Genomic DNA, 22326 nt, shown 5'->3' on the forward strand with positions numbered 1-22326 from the left:
TTAATGTGTGTCAGCTTTCACTGTTCAACTGATGTTTGAATCTTGATATGATCATCTGTCGACTTTCAGATCATCCGTCGATGACTTAATTGATCATCCGTCGACTGCTATGTTAAACATCCGTTGATAGCTATTTTGGTCATCCATCGAAGCTTTGTTAATCATCCGTTGGTAGCTATTTTGGCACTTGACTTCATTTCACTTCTACAGAATTACAAGACATTGCTTATGTACAGTTAATCAACCTATTCTGCATATCTAGTTAAAGTCAACATGACTTATATGCTACTACAGATTCTATACAAAGGTGCATACAATACTGTGCTACAAACTTATTATTACATAAGCTACTCACTCGATGGATAATAAGTTAATCATCCGTCGGGACTATAATGAGTTATCCGTCGGGACTATAATTCTTATCCGTCGAGTGCTACATTATTTCACTAAGTAAAATCTACTTAGATATTTTGTTTAGGTAATCATCAAGTACTCAACATATTCATAACAAACCTTCTCAATAGCTTCAACTTTCTCATGAATAGGTTTGATAAACCTCTTTTGTCTAGCTTGATCTCCATATCCAGCTTATCAGCTCTTTCCAGAAGTTTATCAACTTTTTCATGAGTAATGGAGTGTTGACCTTGAAGGTTTTTAGTACTTAGAGCTGTGACTTTGAGTTGGTGCTTGAAATCAAAGTTTGTCACTAACTCATCATCTTTTGCAATATGCTCTGTCAGAACTTTAGAGCTTGGAATGAAATCAGATTCATTCCACTTCTTGGTCCACTCAACTCCTCCGTGAGTTTCTTTCCAAGGAACAGGAGCATCTTGTTCAACAAACTTTGTAAGCAGTTCCTCCTTTCCAAGAATGGGAACATTAACTGGAGCACTGTCTCCAGAACTTGATAACATCTCCTCATCTTCTGATAACACAAAAGTGTGTGTAACTGAAGGAGATTCTGGAACAACTTCATTCTGATCTTCAGTTTCCAGATCCAGAATTAGTGTAGATGGTATCTTAGCCTGTAAGATTGGAGAAGTAACAATAGATGGCTGAGCTATACTTGGAGCTTCCAGATAGAGAACATAAGGTATATTCAAATTTTGAATATCTATTTCAGGACTTGTGTCTTGTTCTTCAACATTATCTGTATCTTTAATTGGAGAGATAGGAGGTGTGATCACTATGTCATGAACATTGTCTTTAGGTGCTGGAAGGGCTTCAATGATAATTAATTCTTGTGAGATCAGAGATTCCTGATCCCCTTCCTCAGCTTCTTTATATTGAGCTTGTATAATCTTCACACCTGCTCTCTTCTTCTTTGATCTTGATTTTCTTGATGGAGGAGAGACATTATCTGTATCAGAGTTTGATAACCTTTTTCTTTTCTGAAGACTAGAACCCTCAACTTTAGTCTTTTTCTGAGGGGTTACCTCTTCAGCTTCTACCTCCTTCTGAAAAATAATATTTTTAGCTTCTACAGTCACAGGTTCTGATGCATGAACCTGGACTTGCTCCTCTTCTTCATCAGATTCATCCCTTAGTATCATCCGTCTTACCCTTGGTGGAGATTTAAGAACAAATTTTGCTTTTGAAGGTTTGGGTCTTGATATTGTAGCAGATGGTTGTTGGTGAGAGGATTGTGCTGGTTTGAAATATGTTCTGATGGTAGGTTGTGGTTGTGAAGTGGTAGGTTATGTAGGTGCTGATGGAGGTTGAACTGGTGCTACATCAGGATATATTGCAGTATAGGTGTTTGGGTCAGAGTTTACTAAGACTTGTTTGACTGATTGAGGAATTTGGAGGGGTCTTAGTATAGTCTTCTTATTATCAGTAGATAATAAGTCAGTGAAAGCCCTTTTGGCAAGTTTAAATGGTGGAATTGACTCACTAAAATTCTTAGGTGCATCAGAACAACAAAAACTGTATATAAGCTGACAAAATCTAGCAATATAAACTGTGTTTCTATCTTCTGTCATCCTATCACCTATGAAACCTATCACAGCACTGGCATAATAAAAATGAGTTTGATGAATTAGAGCATACCCAATTTGTTGACTAAGGATTGGAATTGCATCAAAATTGGAGCATTTGTTGGCAAAAGCTCCGGTGATGCAGTCAAAGAAGAAACTCCACTCCCTCCTGATGTGGGGTCTCTTCAATTGTCCCAGCTTTTCCAAAGGCTTTTCATAGCCTAGATTTGCCATTATTTGTTGAAGAGCTGGCTCCTCAACTGTTGAGTTGAAAATACAATCTTCTGGCAGATGTAGAGCTTGGCGAACAGTAGACACAGTCACCACATGTTCATCCTCCCCTGTTGTAAAGATAATACTTGGGGACCCAGCTTGTCCACCATCATCATAAACTCCCGACCTCCAAAACTCCAGTATTTGTGTTCCTGAGAGTGATTGAGGTTGGGTCAATGCATACCCAATCTCACTGTTAGCAAGAAAGTCCTAAACGAAGTGAAGATCTGATGGAGCTTCGTCCTTGCTAAGAATAGCCATGTAGTTGTTGGGAACAAACTTGGCTCCATTAAAAATGATGTCCTTTGGTGCCATTTCAGTGAAAAATCAAGTGAGAATAGTGTGTACACAAGGTGTTTGATAAAATGCCTGTAAGAAAATAGCTTCAGAGAATGTTAGAGAGTGAGAGAGAATAAGAGAGATTAGAGAATAAGAAAAGTAGGTAAAAGATTATAAAATCTTTTAACTCTCTTATTTATACACCCACTAATTACAACGGTTAAATTTTGAAGCAGAACCGACATTAGACACCTGTCACGCAGTAAATAGTCAAAACAGTGGTTAGTGGGCACCGGAAATGTGTAGTATTTATTGCTCACATGCTATTTTTTTCAAAACAAACACGCAACCCATAAACCAAATGATTATCACTATTTTTCTATCACTTAATTATTTTCTGATAAATATGACCGTTAAAGTAAATACCACAAATAAGTCAAGTAAATAAATAATGCCATGTAAGCATCAGAGTTTCCATCAGGATTTGCATCAGAACTTGACTATTATTAGAATTTAACGGTCATCAGAACATGGCTTCTGCACTCAAAAAGTGAATGTCTGTTGCTGTTATTCTTCATACAAATACAGATTGGTTTCTTCAGAGTTTAATCATCAGAACTTTCATCAGAACTTGTCCTCAGAATTTATGCAAATAATACTTAACTGTTTGTCAAAACTAACTTAATCACCATATTAATTTTCATCATTCATATGGAGTGGGATTGTGTGCATTTGCAAATGATCAGAAAATGACTAAAGTCTGATAAACTTCAGTATATCTTAGAAATAAGGCATAACTAAGAAAAGTGCTTAAAATTTGTCTTTAATTATGAAGTCTACTATAGAATAAATTTATGCAAGAGTCCACCTCAACTGTTTGTGCTCATTTTATGCATCTTTTGACATTCTTTTTACAGTGGCTTCTCAGTGTAAATGAGTCACAACTGCTATCAGAATTTATGTTATTATCAGAGTATTTCTCCAGTAATCAGAGAATGTGAAGAGTCACCAAGAAAAAATTATTTGTTTTTCTAATGCATATAACTTAATACCAGCAATGCACTTGGGTCTTCCCTTTCACATATTTACTCTAGATCTCAAAGGAGTACCTGACTTCAAATTTTCTTTTCTTTACTTTTATTTTCTTCAGATAAGTGAGGCTTATCAAGCATGTAGTTCATCCTTAAGATTTACTGACATCAGAATTTGACAAATAAGAAGCAAAAATCTACTTTGTGACTTAGTAATAAGATACACAAAGTAAATTTGACTAAGATCAAAATCAGAGTTTGCTTGTGTTATGAATTTCCACATAAATAACTAATTCAAACATGGGATGTGTAGTTTGTTAAAGACTACTAAGTCAGCATCTAACAAATTATCCTCATTGGATTGAGTAGTCACAAAACATTCAAAACACTATCAGAGTATATAGAATAACATCAGATAATAATTAGTATTTAATATATTACAATTTAAGCACATATTACATGAAGATAAGACAATCTGTAAACACTGATCATAAAGTCTGATGCATGAGAACAAAAACTAAGCAGATTTTGAGAAAGAACCTGAAACCATTCCAAGTTCATTTACCAGTCTTGTAAAAGTAGCTTCACATAGTGGTTTTGTGAAGAAATCTTCTAGTTGTTGATTTGTTGGAACAAAATGCAATTCCACTGTACCTTCCATCACATGTTCCCTTATGAAATGGTACCAAATGCTGATGTGCTTTGTCATTGAGTGTTGAACTGGATTACCTGTCATAGTAATAGCACTTTGATTATCACAGTAAATAGGTATTTTAGAATATTCTAACCTATAATCCAGTGGCTGATTCTTCATCCAAAGAATCTGTGCACAACAGCCTCCTGTAGCAATATATTCTGCTTCTGCAGTTGATGTGGAAATTGATTTCTGTTTCTGGCTAAACCAAGAAACCAATCTGCCTCCAAGAAATTGGCAGCTTCCACTAGTGCTTTTTCTGTCTATTTTGCATCCTGCAAAATCTGCATCTGAGTAACCTATGTTGAATATATTTGAGATGTCATGTCTAATATGTTTCATGTTTAGTTCTCAGATCTTAACTAACAGGAAATATCAGTACTTACTGGAATAAGAACTTACTGGAAGTCAGAACTTAAGGATATCAGATCTTAGATTATCAGAAGATAATATCAGAAGATGTATATCAGAACTTAAGTACTGGAGGACTTACAGTTAAGGAAGGAAGCTGATTTACAGGAAACAAGATAGAGACTAATACAAGAAGAAGATATGCAAGGAAAGAGTTCGAGGACCAGAAGAATTATAAGATATTTGGTTGATATATTTTAGGAGACATAATTATATTCCATATCAACTAGAAGTTATCTTGTAACTGTGTGTCTATATAAACACAGACATAGGTTTACTCTATAAGAGTTACGATCATCGAGAAGATCATATATTGTAACCTAGCAGCTCTCGTGATATCTGTTTATCACTGAGAGAGAACAGTTCCATTGTAATAGAGTTTGTTATATCGAATACATCTGTTTTCTGTTACTTGTGTTTTAAATCGATTTGATTGTATTCTACACTGTATTCAACCCCCTTCTACAGTGTTGTGTGACCTAACAACCTATTAGCTTAAAATATGATTTCCTAGGATACCATAACCCTAGATCATATGTATCCTTGCGGTACTTGAAAATTCTTTTCATAGCTACTAGATGAGGTTCTCTGGGATCAGCCTGAAATCTTGCACAAAGACAGGTAGCATACATGATATCAGGTCTACTTGCAGTTAAATAGAGTAAAGATCCAATCATACCTCTGTAGTTAGTAATATCTACTGATGCTCCAGTATCTTTATCTAACTTGGTTGCAGTGGCCATGGGAGTGGATGCAGTTGAACTATCTTGCATTCCAAATTTCTTGAGTAAATTTCTGGTGTACTTGGATTGATTTATGAAAGTACTTTCTTCATTTTGCTTGACTTGAAGTCCCAGAAAATAGCTAAGTTCTCCCATCATACTCATTTGATATCTTGACTGCATTAGCTTTGCAAACCTTTCACAGAGTTTGGCATTTGTAGAACTAAAAATAATATCATCAATATATATCTGTACTAAAAGTAAGTCCCTTCCATGGTTGAGGTAGAACAATGTTTTATTAATTGTGCCTCTGGTAAATCCACTTTCCAGAAGGAATTGAGCTAAAGTCTCATACCATGCTCTTGGAGCTTGCTTAAGGCCATAAAGTGCTTTTTCAAGTCTTTAGACATGATTAGGAAATTTTGGATCTACAAATCCCGGAGGTTGTTGAACATATACCTCTTCTTCCAATTCTTCATTGAGAAAAGCACTTTTCACATCCATTTGAAAGACTTTAAACTTCTTGTGAGCATCATAAGCCAAAAAGATTCTTATGGCTTCCAATCTAGCAACTGGAGCAAATGTTTCATCATAATCAATACCCTCCTGTTGAGAGTAACCTTTAGCAACCAACCTTGCTTTGTTTCTTGTAATTATGCCATCACTGTCAGTTTTATTTCTGAACACCCATTTTGTGCCAACAATGGATCTGTTCTTTGGTCTTGGCACTAGGATCCAGACTTTATTTCTTTCAAATTCATTTAACTCTTCCTGCATTGCTTGCACCCAATCAACATCTTGAAGAGCTTCCTCTACTTTCTTTGGTTCAGTCTGAGATAGAAAGGAATGATAAAGACATTCAGTTGATGTTGTTGTTCTAGTTCTAACACCTGCTTCAGGATCTCCAATTATTAAGTCAGGTATGTGTGATTTAGTCAACTTTTTTGCAGATGAAAGTTGATTTCTAGAATTGGATCCTCCCCCATGATCCATGCTGTCTCCATCAGCATTTTCTGATGCTCCACCTGAAGTCATGCTCTCTGAAATTTCAGAAGTTGAGCTGGATCCTTCAGGAATTGTAGAATCAGAGTTTCCAGAATTATCAGAATTTGGCTCATCAGAACTTGATGAATCAGAACTTGAAGAACCAGTGACAGGTTCTGATGCTTCTTGAGAGTGGTGAGATGTGGTAGGATCATTAACTTGCTCCCCCTGAACAGGTGCATTTTCCTTTGGAGTAATTAGCACAGTTTCAATGACATCAGAATTTAACCCGTCAGAACTTACAGGATCATGATTTAGGTCATCAGAATTTACAGAATCACAATTTAAATCTTCATTTTCAAATCTCAGCTGATCATGATCATTGAAATCTTCAAGTACATTAATCTTTTTATCATCAAAAGACACATTGATAGATTCCATGACAACCCTTGTTCTTAAATTGTAGACTCTGAAGGCTTTTGTGGAATGTGGATATCCAACAAAAATTACTTCATCAACTTTTAGATCAAATTTTGACAGTTGTTCAGGATGAGTCTTAAGAACAAAATAATTGCATCCAAATACATGAAAGTATTTCAGATTTGGCTTCTTTTTCTTTACCATCTCATATGGTGTTTTTCAATGCTTGTTTATGAGTGTAGCATTCTGTGTAAAACAAGCAGTCTACACAGCTTCAGCCCAAAAGTAGGTTGGTAGCTTTGCTTCATCAAGCATAGTTCATGCAGCTTCAATGAGAGTCCTGTTCTTTCTTTCTACAACTCCATTTTTCTGTGGAGTTCTAGGTGCAGAAAATTCTTGCTTTATTCCATGTTCTTTGCAGAACTCTTCCATGATTGAATTCTTGAACTCAGTGCCATTATGTGGTGCCCTCCAAACCCAGGTCAAAAGTTTGGGGTCCACACACACACCTTATTAATAACCTGCTTATAACAATGATAAAGATAATACTAATATACAGTGACCCTACTTACCAACTGCCACGGACCGTAACAGGTTAAAGTATGCACACAAGCCAAACACACACTTATATTACAGACCGTTCAAATCCCAACTATCCAAACTCATAACTGAGTATTAAACATTATTATAAACTTTTACAAACTTAAATTATTCCAAAAGAAGCCTACTAGCTCAACTTGATCAACCTGAACCCCTAGCTCTCGCGCTGGACTGGGAATCCTCGGTACCAACTGGTTTCTTCTTAACTGGAAAAGAACATAAACAACATCGCACAAATGAGCTAACTAGCTCAGCAAGTCACAATGACAAAACTGAGAATAATGATTATTAGGTGAATATGGTTATGATATCAAGTGAACAATGGATTATGATTTAGAATTGGATATTATATTTTCATTTTAAAAACCAAGGTTAGGATGCTGATCAGTCACACACTAACCCCGAGCAAAGCACACAACACTGCACTAACTACTGGATCCAAGGCACACATTGGCCTAACTTGACCATTATATGGTCTGACCACAAATCTGGTCCACAATTTTATAAAAAAAATCCAATTCTACCATAATAATATAATAAGCAGTAATAAACAATAAACATGATCATTAACAACATTGGACGTTCAATAATGAAAATGGTTTCAATCTGCATAAAGATCAACAGGGCATTTCCAAAGCTTGGCTGTTAGGTAGTGAAAGAATTGGATAACAAAAGAATCAGTCTTTCAGGGTTTCAAGGATTTGGCCTTTCAAAGCATAAGATACAATGGTTTGAGTGTGTAAGAAATCTGGTTCAGTGTTTGATAATTAGTTTGTATGTATTTGTAGAGTAGTATCGTATATTTGAGGTTCGTATTTGGGTATACAACAATCAATGGTTTAGAAAGAATAAGGTTTACGGCTCAAGATCAATAACTGGAACCAGGGTTTAGGGTTCAGTGCTTCAAAGCACTTGCAATATAAAAACAGGACTATTAATCACTACAATATCTCGAAAAAGTTCAGAACACTTGCCTGGTACTAGCTTACTATACTGCACTCGCTTTCAATCACCACTGGCTTACTCCTCGACTACCTGTTTCCCTTTCCTACGCCTTGCCTCTTCTGCCCACATATCATAAGCATCTATCAATATTCAACTCGCACAATTCTATTCGACACATACTTCTATCTACCCTTCGTTTCACCCAAATCCGATTAATGGATTGAAAGTTACGCAATAAACAAGTAACATCAAATACATAGACCGATAGTTAACCAATCATGTCACATATAGCACATAACACATCACATAATCAATGATATAACATTTATAAAGAAGTCTCGGGTCATAAAAAAGCTTTTGGATATTTAAAATGATTTTTAAAACATTTTTCGGAATTAAAACAGATCGTTGAATCAATTTCGAAGTAGTAAACAGGGTTCGGTTGGCCAATTCTGGCTTCAAAACAATTTTATAATAATTATCGAGCCTTGAAAACAATTTAAAATAATATTTTAAAGCTCGAAACTATTTTTCGGAATTTTTAAATCATTTTTAAATAATTAAATCTAATTAAACAATTAATTAAAATCAATTAATATTTAAATAAATCAATTAATCAATTAATTTTCGAACTAATTGACCAATTAATCAATTAAAAATTAACTGAAATTAATTAACTAATTAATTCAGATTTATTTTTGAATTAAAAATAATTTTTGGAATTAAAATAATAATTTTTGGAATTTTCAGAAATTAAAAATGAATTTTTATAATTAAAATAAATAGGAAATATGATTTTTAAATAATTTATAAACAGGAATCCAAAATATGCAAACTCTGGAAACCTGGGGGACTAAACTGTTTCTTCCCCAAAAGTCCAGGGGCCTGTTTGCAATTTTGCAAACCCCCGCCGTCGACTTGCCGGAGTGTGGCCGGAGAACACGATTCCGGCCAGCTCAGGCCACCAAACTGTCCAGAATTAATCTAAACATTACCAGGAACTTATTTATGCAATCAAAACACATCAATCATCCCTGTCCTGGCCGGAAATTGGCCAAGAACATCGTCGGTTTCCGGCGAACTTCGCAAATTTTCAAAACACAACTCCCTTAGATTCAGACATCCTCTGTTAACGAGCTATATACAAATCGATTGCAAATTTCATAAGGAACATAACCCACTATAAATCAACAGCTAATAACCCCTAAATCAAAAAGCCCCAAATTTCAATTGAAAACATTCATACGGGTTATAAACCCTAATTTTAAAATTCGAGAATTAAACCCACTTTTGAGCATGTTATTGAACTCCAAATCAGACGTATGACATATGAAAATCATCAGGAAATCAAGCTCTACAACATGCAATCATCAAATCATACAAACAATCATCCGAACAGAAATTCATATTTTTAAAAAAAATAATTCGAAAATAAATAAAAATATAAAAAAATAACCTTAGTTTCTGCAGTAAAACGAAGCTCAGAATCTGATAGTACTCCTCAAATCCTTCGTTTTGGTTACTCAAGCTTTGAAAACAGAGATCAATAACACCTTCGTTTTGCTGTTTGATTCTCAGAAAGGTTTATGAATTTAGGGTTTTTCTCTGGAAAATTATATATTAGCTGACTGCAAATGATTTTGATACGAAATAAAATACTGTAAAAGGCTATTTATAATTACGGAAAATTAGTATCCCGTTGGATCATTCCGGATATAAAACGGTACGTGTATTTTTAAAAACTGATCCAAACGGTATCGGTTTTCGGGACAATTATCCAAATCAGTACAATTTGTACTGCGGTCTTGATCTCAGCGCCTGGTTACACGTACTACGAGGTGATAATTGGGATAGTTTATTAAAAACTCCCATTTATCGAAAATACGAGTTTTATTGATTTACCGAGGCGAATATTGTATCGAAAATGTTGCGCCGGGACCCGCGCAGGACAAACCGTACGCCGGATCGAAAAAGTAGAAACATGGAATATGCTCGGAATATTACAATTGGGTTAGGAAGGAGTTCTCGGAAGAGTTTCAGGTTCCAAAAATGTAACAACAGATGACGTCGATTGGTTCCCGTTTTTATTAAATAGATTTTAAATACCCGGAAAAAGATTTTGTAAAATTCATATGATTCCTGTAAATTTATAAATCAACATAAAAATAATTAGGAAGATATGAGAATTATCTATATTTTATTTTGGACATATAAAAATTAAAATACTCAATTAATAATATTTTTAAACATTCAAACACATTTTACACTTAACAAATACTTCTCAGAATAAATACTTAACACATATAATAATTATTTATTAGCAAAAATAATTACACGATATATCCCGGATATTACATCCTTCCCCCCTTAAAAGGATTATGTCCTCAGAATCTCGTAAGAAAACAAACGAGGGTACTTTTCATTCATATCACTTTCCACCTCCCAGGTTGACTCTTCAACCTTTGGGTTTCTCCATAACACTCTTACTAGCTTTACCACTTTATTCCTCAATACCTTCTCTCTTTCCTCTAGAATCTGTATCGGACTTTCTACATATGACAAATCTGCCTGAAGCTCTATTGGCTCATATTCTATTACATGCCTGGAGTCTGGATTATACTTCTTAAGCATCGCTACGTAAAAACATTGTGAATGTGCTCCATGTGCGGAGGTAACGCCAATTCGTAAGCTACTTTGCCAACGCGTTTTAGAATCTCAAAAGGTCCGACATATCTTGGGCTCAGCTTTCCTTTCTTTCCAAACCTTGTTAGTCCCTTCCACGGTGATACTTTCAGTAATACCAAGCTTCCTTCTTCGAATTCCATGTCTTTCCTTGACTGGTCTGCATATTTCCTTTGATGGTCCTGTGCGGCTATCAATCTCCTTTGGATAATTTCAACCACTTCTTTTGTCTGCTGTACTAGTTCAGGTCCAAGTATTTTGCGTTCTCCTACTTCGTCCCAATACACTGGAGATCTGCCTTTACGTCTATAAAGGGCTTCATAGGGTGGCATCCCAATACTGGCATGATAACTGTTGTTATAAGCAAATTCTACCAGAGGTAAATTCTCGTCCCAACTTCCTTTGAAATCAATAGCACAAACACGTAACATGTCCTCGATTGTCAGGATCGTTCTTTCACTTTGGCCGTCTGTCTGTGGGTGGTAAGCTGTACTCATATTCAGTCTTGTTCCCAAACATTCTTGAAAACTTTTCCAAAATCTTGAAATAAATCTTGAATGTCGATCAGATACGATAGACACCGGGACTCCGTGACGAACTACAATTTCCTTCAGGTACATATGGACCAACTTGTCGAGTGAAATCTTTCATTTATAGGCAGAAAATGAGCTGACTTGGTAAGTCTATCCACTATAACCCAAATGGCATTATGATTATCCCTTATCCTTGGTAATCCAACTATGAAATCCATGGCAATATGTGCCCACTTCCACTCTGGAATCTCCAATGGCTGTAGCAATCCACTTGGTCTCTGATGCTCTGCTTTAACTCGCTGATATGTATAACATCTGCTAACCCATTCCGCAATTTCCCTCTTCATATCTGGCCACCAATAATTTTCCTTTAAATCTCTGTACATTTTGGTACTCCCTGGATGGATTGAATATCTTGAATTATGTGCTTCCTGTAAAATTTCATTCTTCAGCTCCGTCACCGGCGGAATCCAAATTCTTGAAGAAAACCTAAGAATACCTTGATCATCTTTCTACGTGCACAATTCCTCACCTACCAAACGATTTATATCTTGATCCATTACATCTTCCTGACACTTCCTTATTTTCCCTAGCAATTCCGGCTGAAAAGTCATACTGTACACTTTTGCTTCATTAGGCCTGCAAAATTTAATCTCCAATTCCAGTTTCTGAAATTCCTTATATATCTCTTCAGGTACTGATAACACATTTAACTTTTCCTTCCGACTCAACGCGTCTGCTACAACGTTCGCTTTACCGGGATGATAATTAATCGAGCAGTCGTAATCCTTGATCAATTCTAACCATCTCCTTTGCCTCATATTAAGCTCCTTCTGTGTGAATATGTACTTTAAGCTTTTGTGATCCGTGTAAATCTCGCACTTTTCTCCACACAGATAATGTCTCCAAATTTTCAAAGCAAAAACTATGGCTGCTAGCTCCAAATCATGAGTAGGATATTTATGTTCGTGTGGTTTCAATTGCCTTGACGCATACGCAATCACCCTATCGTGCTGCATTAGAACGCATCCTAGTCCTTTATGAGAAGCATCGCTATAAATTACAAAATTCCCTTGATCTTCTGGAAGTGACAAAACAGGTACTGTGATTAATCGTTGCTTCAATTTCTGAAAACTTTCTTTGCACTTGTCGTTCCATATAAACTTTTCATTCTTCCGTATAAGCTTTGTCAATGGTATTGCAATCCTTGAAAAATTTTGAACGAATCGACGATAATATCCCGCTAATCCCAAGAAACTTCTTACCTCGGTGGGTGTTCTCGATTTTTCCCAATTTGTAATTGCCTCAATCTTTGCTGGGTCCACTTTGATCCCTTCATTACTGACTATGTGTCCTAAGAACTGAACTTCCTGTGGCCAAAACTCACACTTTGAGAATTTAGCATATAACTTCTTTTTCCTTACAATCTCCAAAGCTGATCTCAAATGTTCCGCATGATCCCCTTCCGCCTTTGAATAAATCAAAATATTGTCTATAAATATAATAACGAACTTGTCCAAGTATTCCTTGAAGATTCTATTCATCAGGTCCATAAACGCTGCCGGGGCATTGGTCAATCTAAAAGACATCACTAAAAATTCGTAATGTCCATACCTTGTTTTGAAAGCTGTCTTTGGTATATCTTCTGGCTTAATCCTAAGTTGATGATATCTCGATCTTAAGTCAATTTTGGAGAAAAACTTGGCTCCCTTCAATTGGTCAAATAGATCGTCAATTCTGGGTAACGGATACTTGTTCTTGATTGTAAGCTTGTTGAGCTCCCTATAGTCAATGCACAGTCTCATGCTTCCATCTTTCTTCTTGACAAATAATACCGGTGCACCCCACGGGGACACACTGGGTCTGATTACTCCTTTCTCTAACAGCTCTTGTAATTGCTTCGCTAGTTCTTTCATCTCAACGGGCGTCATTCTATACGGGGCCTTGGATACTAGTTCTATTCCAGGTGCTAAGTCGATTGCAAACTTAATTTCTCTATCTGGAGGAAGTCCTGATAACTCATCGGGAAACACGTCTGGAAATTCATTCACTACTGGAATATCTTCAAGTTTCGCTGGCTCCTGACTCCTATCAATCATATATGCCACGAAATGCTCGCATCCTTGTCGTAGTAACTTCTTGGCTTGAATCATCGCTAAGAATTTCTTTACTTGTTTCTGGCCCTTGAACGTTACTATTCTTTTGTCTGGCGTCTTCACCATTACCTTCTTATTTCGACAATCTATCTGGGCATCGTGCTTAGATAACCAATCCATTCCTAAGATAACGTCAAACTCTCCTAACTTAAATGGTATCAAATCTACACAAAATTTACTACCAGAAATCTCAATCTCACAATTCCCACAAACTTGATTAACAGATACTCGTTCTTGATGTGCTAATTCCACAGTCATTATTTCATTTAAATATTCAACTGGGCAATCTAGCTTACTAACAAAATCTCGTGAAACAAACAATCGAGTTACCCCCGAATCTATTAACACTTTGGCACATAAAGAATTCACATTAAGCGTACCTGCCACGACATCCGTATCCTGAATAGCATTCTTCACAGACATGTCAAAAACTCTAGCCCTTGGAGTCTCATTCACTGCTGGAGTAGATCCCATGATCCTTAATGCATTACAGACTGGGGCTGGTGTCTTGCAATCCCTGGCTATGTGTCCTGGCTTCCCATATTTAAAGCACGTAAATCCAATGGCTGGAACCTTCACTGCTGGATTCCGGAAAGGCTGATCCTTATTTGCTGGCTCTCTTGCTGGCTGATTTCAGCACTACCTTGAATAGTGCCCTTTCCGATTGCACTTGAAACAAACTACATTCAACTTATTACAAACTCCCCCATGCTTATTCCCACATACTTGACAATCTGGAAAATTTAATCTCAACTGATTTGGCTGATTCGTATTAACTGGACGGTTGCCCTGACTTCCGTCGCCTGCATTTTGTCTCTTGAAATTAAAATTTCTTCCTGGCTGAAACTTACCCTTCTTAAAATTTGGAAACTTCCCTGGTTGTGACTGACCTTCATTCCCTTCAAATTTCCTTTTCTTGCTTTCTTTCTCCTTTTGTGACATCTCACTCTCTGTCTCTGCGATCATAACCTTCTGTACAACTCCTACATAGGTATCTGTTAGGGCGAAAACACGCGCTAATATCCACGCAAGTATACGCGTTCGCAAGTAATATAGAATACTTTCTAGTTCGTTCCCACAGAGACTCAGACTAATTATTGTCTAATTAAACTCACGCACCAATGTATGATTACTTCTCAATGTTAAGACACTAACACTTAGAATTGTTGACTAAATATTAACTACAATTAATTACTTAATTAATCACTTAATTAACACTTCAAATTAATAATATTAAAACACTCATGAGATCACAACTTCATTACTACTTCCTTCAATAGTTATTGTTATTCCCTTTAGCATGTGACAGTGATGATATTAATCGAATAACACGAAACTGATAAAAGCCAACTTTCATTGTACTAATACCATTCTACCAAACATCCACAATTAAGATAGAAGTTGAATAGTCATCAATTATGTTGAGTTCCTATATGTCTACAGAAATTGACAACACAACGATTTAAGAACAAGTTATTCCTTTTGATTACACAGGGCAAATAAAACTGTTAGAGTTACCCACTAATCATGCACATCATACATGAACCTATGCTAGCATGGCAAGTTCTAAATCTCAAGATCCACCGTCGCTTCACAAGAGATTAACACCCTATCTTATATGTTCGCGACGCACATAAGACGAATACGCACAACCAATACTAGATATCATACAATCATCACACACTAAAGTATTAAACAATTAACTAAAGAATTCCATAGTAAATCCGTTGCAACCCCATGATCACGATTAGCCCATAATAGCACTTATCGTCATCATGGGTTCATACGAAATCATGAAAAACGAACACAAGAAAATAATAACTAAACTAATTATATTAAACCAGAGTATGTCACAAGAGTAAATAGGTTCAAAGTAAGAAAACTAGCATCCAACGTTACAACGAAACAAGAATCACAAGAAAATATGCTTCCTCTTCGTTGCTGTGTATTAAAACGGTCTTCTTCCTTATCTCCTTCGCTCCTTGCTTAATACCACGATCCTCTCTCGTGAAAACGTCTCCAAATCTACTTATATAATAGTCCCATAAAACTCAGATTATATAGAAGTGGAAGCCAAACAGAAGTAGAAGCCTAAAAACAACTATTTAATTTCCCGACCCTGCGCGGCCGCTGAGCATAGCTGAGCGGGCGCTCAGCTTCCTGCGCGGCCGCTCAGCATTGCTGAGCGGGCGCTCAGGACCCTACTGGAAAAATCCTGAGTTTGCTCCATTTCTTCGCCGTAATCTACCCCTTTCTTTCCTCTCTCAATGGTGAACACATGCCAAGGCTTATTCTTGATGATTACTCCTCCGAAATGCAACTAATACCCTGAAATGCATAAACACTAGAAAAACGCATCAAATACACAAAATACTTGATTTCAAGGCACCAATTTAAGCCATTTTAAGATGTTCTAAGTGGTATAAAATGCCACTTATCACACCCCCAAACTTAAATCGATGCTTGTCCTCAAGCGTCACAGAATCAAAAACAAATAAAAACATGCATGAATGCAATCTATATGAAAATGCAGCGATCCCCCTTACTACGAACAAACCAACCAAATTGCAACATCTCAACAAATGCAGTTAGGCGACTAAAGATCAATAAACTCATGCAAACAAACATACAGCCAGAAACGTGGTGTGTGCAGATGCTTAACAGATATGTTTCGGAACTAGACCAGTTATTATGACTCAACTATGATCAAGGCAATCACATGATTATACAAAGAATAAAAATTCTAGGCACAAAGTGACATATAACACTATAAGAATTTTGGAGCTTATTACGGAATCATGCTTTTTATTTACGACAACAATGCTTATTTGACCGTGCAATGAGTGATGTCCACAAAAGACTTATATAATGGTATCCATGTAACGAGCGTTAGGTTAGCGGATCCCAGACTCTAAAAGCCTTAGGTCACTAGGCACAAAGTCCCCTAAGAACTTAATAACTCGAATACCAAAGAGCCCACTCGTGATCAATTATGCATAAACACCACAAATTTTTCTTTTCTTTTCTTTTTTTTTTCTTTTTTAAAATTTCTGAGCAAGTGCGTTTCACTCCATCTTGCTCAACCCTAGACTACTCGCATAACATGCGAGCCGGCTACTAGCCATTTGACGCCTAGCCACAACTAGCAACAAATTCCATTTTTACTCCATTTTTTTTCTTTTTCATGCCTTTATCACTAAGAACCTATTATCGAATTCTAAGCATAATAAATAGATTAACCTCGAAAACAATCAGATCGTAACAACAATCTAGCCCTTAAGCATTCTCTAAGACTTAGTGAAACTACAAGTGCTTCTAGCATGCATATCAACCTACACGACTCAATATCACTTTAATGCTATCACTACACTCGCATCAATATCACAATTCAGTCGATAAATTATCGCAAAAGGGATCATGGTATATGTATGAGCTACATGACATGATAAACAAATAAAGCTATAAAATAAAAATAATAAAAAAAAACTATATGGCAAAAATTATGTAACTATATGAGCTAAACTATCATGAATATGTAGCTATATGACACACACAAAATATTCCTTAACTACCAGCCCCAAACTTAAAATCTTCATTGTCCCCAGTGAAGGTAGTAGAAAGGAACACAGGGTATACCTACTCGGAGTCATCATCATCATCACCCTCAGTGGGTGGAGTATCAGGCGGCGGGTATGCAGAGTCCTCACCAAAAACTGGCCACTGGATATCAGCTCCAAGGCCCCGAAAAGCAGTCCCTAACGCAAGGGTGAGCTCCTGAGCAAACCTGCTCTGCGTCTGTACATGGCATCCATCCGCCGTGAAAGCCTCCTATACTGGGTATCAGCCATCCCAGCACCCTCCTGAGCTCTCGAAGAACCTGCCTCATCACGTCTAGGCCTAGCCATAGTAGCACCTCGTGCTGGACGCCCTCCTGGAAGACGATAACCCAGCCCATGCTCCTCGGGCTCACCACCGGTCCACTCCTGCATCCCATTCAGAGTCCCAGAATCAATCGGAGCGGCCGGCAACTGCAACTGCTCATGAGCCGGCCAGTTCACTCCCACTGCTCGGCAAAGCTTCGTGACCGTGGATGCATAAGGGATGTTCATATGCTTAGCTTCCCTCAAAAACTTCAGAATTCCTTGGTAAATAAACTCACCAAGGTCCACATAGTACTCCTCATTAAGAATTCCCCACAACAACTGTGCTCTCTCAACTGTGACCTCGTGTGCATGCGAAGAAGGCAAAATACTAGCACAAATAAATGCATTCCATGCACGGGCATACCTGTTCATAGCGATCGCCGGGAAGTGACGATACTCATTAGTGCCGGTTGTGAAGGTCCAAACTGTGCCCGGCCTACAGAGAGTAGCACAAATCAAATCCAAGTCAAAATCCTCAGCAGTCTTCTCATTCCAGTTCTCCTCCTCGGGCTTCCTCTCTCGCTGCCCAATCACACGGCGGATCGCCGCTGGGTGATAATCAACCGTCAGCCCTCGGACCACAGAAAACCCATTCTTTTCGGCCTTCGCGTTCGCATAGAACTCGCGAACCACGCTCATCGGCACTGCTTCGGGCAACTCACAAAAAGTTATCCACCCCTTCTCTGCAATCATGGGTAGCAACTCACCATCCCTCCCCGATGGTAAAACCCCTCTCTCCTTCAGAATCGGCTTCCCCAAAAGCCTAGTGTACTCCTCCTCCGCAGCTCTGTCATTCAACCGAGGCCTTGCAGCAGTACCCCTCGATGAATCAGCAGTAGGGACTGTGCTGCTGCTATCAATCGTTCGTGCTCTCTTGGGTGCCATTAAATCTTGAATAAAAGTGTTTAAGAACTGAGTTTTTTGTGTTTGGGAGAGAGTTTAAGTGTAGAAAGTTTGTGGGAGATATGTAGGATAGGTGTATGTATATATAGGGTGTGGATTAGGTTAAATTAGATTAGGAGTGGGGTTGAGGGATAAAAATCATGGAGTAATAGGAAAAGAATTCGTGGGTTTATGGGCTGTGTTGGGTTTTTTTTTTAATTTTCTGATTTTTTTTTTGTATTTTTATGAACTGTAAAAAAAATTCTGGCAGCCGACCCCTGAGCGGTCGCTCAGCAGAGCTGAGCGGGCGCTCAGGGGGTCACTGGAAAAAAAAAATTTCACTCCCGATTTTATGATTTTTTTGTGTTTTTGGATAGGTTATTGACTTCTAAGGGTTCCTGTAACAACAAATCATGGGTTGCCTCCCACGCAACGCTTCTTTTTCGTCATTAGCTTGACGTTGCGTACCTTTCTCAAGTAGTCAATAAAATGGCACTAACCACTTCTCGGTTTGCCATGTCCCCATAGTAGTGCTTCAAACGCTGACCATTAACCTTGAATGCTTGGTCCGGATTATTCTCAAAAATTTCCACCGCTCCATGTGGAAACACAGTTTTGACAATAAAAGGTCTAGACCACCTCGATTTCAACTTCCCAGGAAAAAGTCGGAGACGAGAGTTGAATAAGAGAACTTGTTGCCCCGGTACTTATAACTTAGGATGTAGCTTCCTATCGTGCCACCTCTTCACCTTTTCCTTGTACATTTTGTTATTCTCGTACGCTTGAAGTCGGAATTTATCAAGTTCATTAAGCTGAAGCATTCTTTTCTTACCAGCTGCATCTAAATCCAGGTTCAACTTTTTCAACACCTAGTAGGCCTTATGCTCAAGCTCCGCAGGTAAATGACATCCCTTACCGTACACCAACTGAAAAGGGGACATACCAAGTGGAGTTTTGTATGCTGTTCTGTAAGCCCAAACAACTTCATCGAGCTTTAAAGACCAATCCTTCCTTGACGGACAAACAACCTTCTCTAGAATGCGCTTGATCTCTCTGTTAGACACTTCCGCTTGACCATTTGTTTGCGGATGATAGGCAGGAGCAACTCGATGATTCACATTATAACGCTGCATCATAGAAGTGAACTTACGGTTGCAGAAATGCGACCCTTCATCACTTATAATTACCTAAGGTGTTCCAAACCTTGTGAAAATCTGCTTATGAAGAAAATTCAGCACTGCCTTTGCATCATTTGTCGGTAGAGCTTTGACTTCTACCCATTTTGAGACATAATCGACTGCCAGCAAGATGTACTGATTATTGCAGGACGAGACAAAAGGCCCCATGAAATCGATTCCCCAAACATCAAAGACCTCGACTTCAAGCATCACATTTAACGGCATCTCATCCTTTCTCGTCAAATTTCCCACTCTTTGGCAACGATCACACCTTAAAACAAACTGATGAGCATCCTTAAACAAAGTAGGCCAGAAAAAACCTGCTTGCAGAATACGAGCTGCCGTCTTCTCACCACCATAGTGTCCACCATAAACTGTGGAGTGGCAGTCTCGTAATATCCCCTCCGTCTCATAGAACGAGATACATCTCCTAATGATCTGGTCAGCTCCCTGTCTAAACAAATATGGTTCATCCCACATATACCACTTCACCTTATGCAGAAACTTCTTCTTTTGAGCGGAGGTCAAATTAGGAGGCATTATATTGCTGACAAGATAGTTTACAATATCTGCAAATTATGGCTCTTCCTCCTGAACTGCGAACAACTGCTCATCCGGAAAAGATTCATTGATTAATGTCCTATCTTGTGAAGTAGACTCGGGATTCTCCAACCTAGAGAGATGGTCAGCTACTTGATTCTCAGTACCTTTTCGATCCTTGATTTCTAACTCAAATTCCTGAAGTAAGAGCACCCAATGAATGAGTCTCGGCTTCGAATCCTTCTTGGAAACCAAATAGCGAATGGCCGCATGATCAGTGAATACTGTTACTTTAGTCCCAAGCAGATAAGATCGAAATTTCTCGAAACCAAAGACTATAGCCAAGAGCTCCTTCTCCGTAGTGGTGTAGTTCATTTGGGCCCCATTTAAGGTCTTACTCGCATAGTAGACCACATGAAAGAGATTATTCTTGCGCTGCCCCAGAACTGCACCTACCGTATAATCACTCGCATCACACATCATCTCAAACGACTCTGTCCAATCTGGTGCTGTAATAACTGGTGCAGTGATCAAACTCTTCTTGAGAGTCTCGAATTCCGCCAAACATTCATCATCAAATTTGAAAGGTACATCTTTCTCAAGCAAATTGTACAACGGCTTAGATATCTTCGAAAAGTCCTTGATGAATCGCCGATAAAAACCCGCATGACCAAGAAAACTACGGATTCCTTTCACAGAAATAGGTGGTGGAAGATTTTCAATGACTCCCACCTTGGCCTTGTCCACCTCCAGACCCTTGCTAGAGTCCTTATGCCCAAGAATAATGCCTTCACGCACCATAAAATGATATTTCTCCCAATTGAGCACCAAATTAGTTTCCACGCACCTTTTGAGTACGGCACGAAGATTATTCAAACATTCATCATACGAATGTCCAAAGACGGATAAGTCATCCATGAACACCTCGACATTATTTCCAATCATATCAGAGAATATAACCATCATACATCTCTGAAAAGTGGCTAGGGCGCCACATAACCCAAACAAAACTCTGCGAAAAGAAAACGTGCCAAATGGATAAGTGAAGGTAGTCTTTTCCTGATCCTCTGGTGCAATACAAATCTGATTATACCCTGAATAGCCATCCAGAAGACAATAATACTCATGACCAGCCAACCTGTCAAGCATCTGATCAATGAATGGAAGAGGGAAGTGATCCTTCCTCGTGGCTTTGTTCAACTTTCGATAATCCATGCATACTCTCCATCCTGTAACTGTTCGAGTGGGGATGAGCTCATTCTTCTCATTTGCTACCACAGTGATACCTCCTTTCTTAGGTACACATTGTACGGGGCTCACCCAAGAACTATCAGAAATAGGATAAATGATGCCTGCATCTAGCCATTTCAGAATTTCTTTCTTCACCACCTCCTTCATGATAGGATTAAGTCTGCGCTGTTGTTCAACAGTCGGTTTACTACCTTCCTCTAGCAGAATTTTATGCATACAATATGAAGGGCTGGTCCCCTTGATGTCTGCTATGGTCCATCCAATAGCCGATTTGAATTCTCTCAAAATCTTTAAGAGCTTGTCTTCCTCACTACCTGAAAGGTCAGATGCAATAATAACAGGTAAAGTAGATGCATCACCTAAAAAAGCATACCTCAAGTGTTCAGGTAATGGCTTGAGCTCCAAGGTAGGTGCTTTCTCTATTGATGGTTTGAGCTTTCCTTCAGCATTCTTGAGGTCAGAAGCACCAAGAGATTCAAACGGCATGTCCAGCTTTCGCTTTCAGGGAGAAGCGTTCAGATATTGTAATTGCTCGTTGCCATCCTGATCATCACTGTCAAAATCCCCCACTAAGGCCTTTTCCAATGCATCAGACATTAGCATGCGATCGAGTTCCGAAGTAATCGCAGAATCAATCACATCCACTTTTAAGCACTCCTCATCTTCTGTAGGGAATTTCATTGCCTTGAATACGTTAAAGGTCACATCCTGATCTTGTACCCGCATCATAAGTTCACCTTTCTGCCCATCTATTAAGGTACGGCCAGTAGCCAAGAAAGGTCTTCCCAAGATTATGGGAATCTTCTTATCTTCCTCAAAATCCAGAATAACAAAATCTGCAGGAAA

This window comes from Apium graveolens, chromosome 11, assembly GCF_009905375.1.
Source record: "Apium graveolens cultivar Ventura chromosome 11, ASM990537v1, whole genome shotgun sequence".
Lineage (NCBI taxonomy): Eukaryota > Viridiplantae > Streptophyta > Magnoliopsida > Apiales > Apiaceae > Apium > Apium graveolens.